A 6,000-nucleotide genomic window follows, 5' to 3' on the forward strand; every position below is an offset into this window, starting at 1 on the left:
TATTTATGCATGTATGTATGTGTGCGTTTGCATGTGTATTTATTTATGCATGTATGTATGTGTGCGTTTGTATATGTATTTATTTATGCATGTATGTATGTGTGCGTTTGCATGTGTATTTATTTATGCATGTATGTATGTGTGCGTTTGCATGTGTATTTATTTATGCATGTATGTATGTGTGCGTTTGTATATGTATTTATTTATGCATGTATATATGTGTGCGTTTGCATGTGTATTTATTTATGCATGTATGTATGTGTGCGTTTGTATATGTATTTATTTATGCATGTATGTATGTGTGTTTATGTATGTTTGTGTATGCGAGACACATGCACACCCACTCTCCAAGGGACTCCTCGTTCACATCTCGTATCCGACGCCCTTTTCAGGTCGACAACGAACTCAACAAGGACTTTGTGGCCTTGGTGTCAACGGGACTTTATGGGGGTCTTCTGCTCTGCTACATAGGCTCTCTTTCTCGGTCTCTTCTGTTTGTTTTTTCTTTATCGTTATCATTCTTTTTTTTCTTTTTCTTTATGGTTATCATTCTGTTTTTCTTATTCTTTATCGTTATCATCCTTTTTTTCCTTTTCTGTCTCTTTGTCTCGTTCTCTCTCTCTCTCTCTCTCTCTCTCTCTCTCTCTCTCTCTCTCTCTCTCTCTCTCTCTCTCTCTCTCTCTCTCTCTAATCTCTCTCTCTCTCTCTCTCTCTTCCTACTCCCCCTTTTCTCTCTCTTCTTTCTTTCCTACTCCCTCTCTCCTCTTTGTCCCCCCTTTTTCCCTCCCCCTCCCCCTCCCTCCTCCCCCCTCTAACACAAGTACAACGAGCACCACCCCTTCCCCACCCCCCCACCCCCACTGCCTTCAACCCTCACCCCCATAAGGAGCGACAACAGCCAAGGCAAGTTTTATATTGGCGCGCGCACAACTTGACCCAAGGACTGAGACCAAATGTACCCTGGACTTTTTTTTCCTGTTTTCCTTTTTTTTTTGAGCTAAATATCGTTGGTTTTTATTCTTCCAGACTGTTTATTTTTGTCTGAATATGTCTTGGTTTTGTCTAAATCTGTCCTTTGTGATCTTATATATCAGTGATTGGTTCTTTTAAATACATATCAAGTTGATTTATATGTCTGTCTGGCTGATCCCGGAAGTCAGTGTCCGAATTGCTGATCATTCTTGTGAATAATGATAAAAAATATCAAAGAATTGTTCGCATGACAAAACCAAGACAGATTTAAACAAAATAAACAGTTTGGAAGAATAAAACCAACGATATTTAGTATTTAGCTTAAAAAAGGAAAATAGGAAAAAAATGGGTACATTCGGTCTCAGTCGGTAGTGAATTCTGGACCAAAAGAAGTGACAGAGCAAGAAGAAGAAAAAAAGAATGAGACTAAGATTTAAAGAAATGGATGAGAAGAAGAAGAAAAGAAAAGAAGATAAAAAGAAAGAAAAAGAAGACGAAGAAGAAGGAGAAGGACAAAAGGAAGAACGAAGAAGAAAAAAATGAAGAAAGAAGGAAAGGAACAAGAGGATGAAAAAGGAGAAGAAAGAGAGAGAAGAACAAGAAGCAAAATGAGGAGGAGAGAAGGGGACCAAGAAGATGAATCGTAAGAAGAAAGGAAGAGAAGAACGAAAAAAGAAAAAGAATGAGGAAGAAAGAATACAAAGAAAAAAGAGAAGAGAAAAAGTCCAAAATGAAGTATAAGAAAAACAGAGGAATGAAGAAAGAAATGGACAAGAAGGAAAAAGAGGAAAGATCAAGAAAAATAAAGAAGAAAAAACAAGAAAAGAGATAAAGAAGAAATATAGCAAGAACACCAAGATAAAAATAGGAGAAAGGCCAAGAAGAAAACAATAAAAATGAAAGAGGAGAGAGAGAGAGACAAGAGGAATCACCAAAGGAAGAAAAGAGAGGAAAGAAGAAAGGGAAAAAAAGAGGAGAGAGAGACACACACAAGATGAATCACCAAAGAAAGAAAAGAGAAGTAAGAAGAAAGAGAAAAAAAGAGGAAAGAGGAGAGAGAGAGACAAGAGGAATCACCAAAGGAAGAAAAGAGAAGAAAGAGAAAAAAAAGAGGAAAGGAGAAGTAGAGAGAGAGAGACAAGAGGAATCACCAACATTCTCTCAGCCTCCACCTCTCCGCCCACCGCACGCCCATCTTCAAGCGCCGCCCACGGACCCAATCATCTTGACTCAGATGGCCGTGACAACCCATCTGTATCCAGCTGGGGCGAGGAAGGGGGGGCGAGGGGAGGAGGGGGTGATGGGTTTTGTGGGGGAGGGGGAAGGGGGTGAAGGGGGGTGGGGAGGTGAGAAAAGGAGGGGGAAGAGGGGTGATGGATCGAGTGGGGGAGGGGGGAAGGGGGATGGGGAGGCGAGTGGGGGAGGGGGGAAGGGGGGTGGAAATGGGTCGAGTGGGGGAGGGGGGAAGGGGGATGGGGAGGCGAGTGGGGGAGGGGGGATGGGGGATGGCGGAGGCGAATAGGAGGGGGAAGGGGGAGGCGAATGGAGGGGTGAGAGGGAGGGAGACGGGAGGAGGAGGGGAAGGGGGGAAAGGGAGGGAGGGGGACGACTGGGAAAGGGGGCGTGATGGGACGAGGGGGAGAGGAAAAAAGGAGGGAGGAAATGATGGGGAGAGGAAAGAGGGAGGAAATGATGGGGAGAGGAAAGAGGGAGGAAATGATGGGGAGAGGAAAGAGGGAGGAAATGATGGGGAGAGGGACAAGGGAGGGAGGGGGCGAGGGGGAGAGGAGGGAGGGAAGGCAGAGATAGGGAGGGGGTGGGGAAAGGGCCCGATAGGAGCCAAGATATGGGGGGGAATAGGGGTTATAAAGCGCATGGGGGGAGAGGGAGGGGATCTAAGGGGACCTTGATACCAAAGGGGTCTGTTTTTTAAGGGACTGTGGAGGTCAGGGAAATTAAGGGGATTTAAGGGACGTTTTAAAAGGAATAAGGTGTTTTAAGTGACTTTGTGGCCCCTTAAGTGATCTTGTTGGCAGGGGAAGGGGGTCCAGACGAACTTATTGGGGGCGGAAGGGGTTCTACGTGATCTTGTTACCAGGGGAAGGTCTTATTGGGGAACTTGGTAGGGGAAAGGTTCTAGGTGAACTTGCTGGCAGGGAATAGGTGCTTTGTGAGCTCGTTGGCAGGGGAAGGGGTTCTGGGTGAGCTCGTTGGCAGGGGAGGTAGAAATGTTGACCTTATTGTCATTATTAGATTTAAGGTGATCTTGCTATCAGGGGATATTGAGGGTTATTGTTAAGGAAAAAAGTTTTAGGAGAAGTTTTAGGGACGAAGCGGCTACCACCAGTCCTTATTTATGACAAAGACCTTAATTAAGGGCGTGGGATAAAATCAACCTTAATTAAGGATTACTGAATCCACCATAAATCAAACCCAAATAATCTTATAGGGACTAATAAGCTGACGATATAGCAGATTCTAATCCAAGAATCCCTTGATGAAGAATCTACAATTCAGGATTTCATGAACTGCGATGAAATACCATAAAAATAACGACAAAGAACGGGAATTTAAGACCATAGAGTTTTAAGGTCGTCATCTATCTCATTATCACTTTTTCCGTCATTTTTTTTCGTGTCCGAATGAACTTTCCATAAAAAAAAAAAATCGACTGACCGACGTAAACAAACATGGCGCTATCGGAGTGACGTCCCGGGAATCACACGAAGATTCTCATCCGTATTACGTTATCTTAAAGAAATATGAGGATGTGTATTGTATATACGAATGCTCTAGAATATTAACTTAAGTTTCCATTCACTCATTTTAACTAAATTATTAATAGCACAAGATCGAGACGGAAATTAGTCAGGGGCCCCCCTTTGGCTTTGCAAACGATCCTTCCCCCAAAAGGGGGAAAAAAGGGAAAAAAGGGAAGAAGAAGAAAAAAGAAAAAGGGAGAAGGAAAAAGGGAAAAAGAAAAAGGGAAAAAGAACAAGGGAAAGAAGAAGAAGAAGAAGAAGAAGAAGAAAAAGGGAAGGGGGAAGGGGGAAGGGGGAAGGGGGAAAGGAAGGGGAAAGAAGAAGAAAAAGGGAAAAAGAAGGAAAAAGGGAAAAAGAAGGAAAAAGGGAAAAAGAAGGAGGGAAAGGAAAAGGGAAGGGAAAGGAAGGGGGAAGGGGGAAGGGGGAAGGGGGAAAGGAAAGGAAAGGAAAGGAAAGGAGAAGGAAAAGGGAAAAAGGAATGGAGAAGGAGAAGGAGAAGGAGAAGGAAAAGGGAAAGGAAAGAAGAAGAAGAAGAAGAAGAAGAAGAAGAAAAAGGGAAAAAGGGAGGGAGGGAGGGAGGGAGGGAGGGAGGAGGAGGGAGAAGGAAAAGGGAAAAAGGAAAGGAAAAAGAAGGGAGAAGGAGAAGGGGGAAAGGGAGAAGGAGAAGAAGAAGGGAAGGAAAAAGGAAAAAGGTAAAAGGTAAAAGGAAAGGAAAGGAAGAAAGAAGAAGAAGAAGAAGAAGAAGAAGGAGGGGGGAAAAAGGAGGGAGGGAGGGAGGGAAAGGAGGGAAAGGAAAGGAAGGAAAAAGGAAAAAGGAAAAAGGAAAAAGAAAAAGGGGGAAGAAGAAGAAAAAGGGGGGGGGGGGGGAGGGAGGATAGAAAAAAGAAGATAAAAAAAGGAAAAAAAGGAAAAAGGGAAGGGAAAAAGAAAAGAAAAAAGAAGAAGAAGGGGGAAGGGGGGAAGGGGGAAAAAGGGAAAGGAAAGGAAGGGAAAAGAAGAAGGAAAAAGAAGGAAAAAGGGAAAAAGAAGGGAGAAGGAGAAGGAAAAGGGAAAAAGAAGAAGAAAAGAAGAAGAAAAAGGGAAGGGGGAAGGGGGAAGAAGAAGAAGAAGAAGAAGAAGAAGAAGAAGAAGAAGAAGAAGAAGGGGGAAAGGAAGAAGAAGAAAAAAAAAAAAAAAAGGGGAAAGGAAAAGGGAAAAAAAGGGGGAAAAAGGGGGGGAAAAGGAAAAAGAAAAAAAGGGAAAAGAAAAAAGGAAAAAAGGGAAAAAAAGGGGAGAAGGAAAAGGAAAAAGGAAAAAGGGAAAAAAGGGAAAAAAAAAGGGGGGAAAAAAGGGGAAAAAGGGAAGGGGGGAAAAGGGAAAAGGGGAAGGGGGGAAGGGGGGGAAGAAGGGGAAAAAAAGGAAGGGGAAAAGGGGGGGGGGGGGGGGGGGGGAAAAAAAAAAAGGGGGAAAAAAGAGAAAAGAAAATAAAAAAAAAAGAAAAACAAAGAAAAAAAAAAAAGAAAAAAAAAGGGGGGAAAAAAAAGAAAAAAAAAAAAAAAAAAAAAAAAAAGGAAAAAAAAAAGGAAAAAAAAAATAAATATATTGCAATTAATAAATAAATAAAATTAATAAATAAATATTTTTAAAATAATTTTATGGGGGGTTTTATTTTTTTTAAAATTAATAAAATATTTCACTTTTATCTCTAACTTTAATTAATTAATTTTTCATTTCCTTTTTTTATTTATTTTTTTTCCTTCTTCTTTCATATAATTTTTACTTTTTAATATATATAAAATTTTAACATATATATATTATAAAATATATATATATATATATATATATTTTATGTGTTTTATGTTTTATGTATTGTTATTTTGTATTATTATTATATATATATATTGTGTTTGTTTGTTTGTTTGTGTTTTATATATATATATTTTAATTTATAATATAATTTTAATATAATATAATTTTAATATACATTTTAATATAATATAATATAATATACATATAATTAATATACTATACATTTTCCATTTTTAATTTTATAATTTTAATTTTTTAATTTTATAATTTTAATTTTAATTTTTATACAAACAAACAAACAAACATATAATATAATATAATATAATAATAAATATATATAATATATAATATTTTTATGTATATATATATATATATATATATATATATATATATATATATATATATATATATATATAAATAATATAATATAATATCATATAATATAATGATTATTTTGGGGTTTATTTTTATTTTTATT

The sequence above is a fragment of the Penaeus vannamei genome, chromosome 16, assembly GCF_042767895.1.
Source record: "Penaeus vannamei isolate JL-2024 chromosome 16, ASM4276789v1, whole genome shotgun sequence".
In the NCBI taxonomy this organism is placed as follows: Eukaryota; Metazoa; Arthropoda; class Malacostraca; order Decapoda; family Penaeidae; genus Penaeus; species Penaeus vannamei.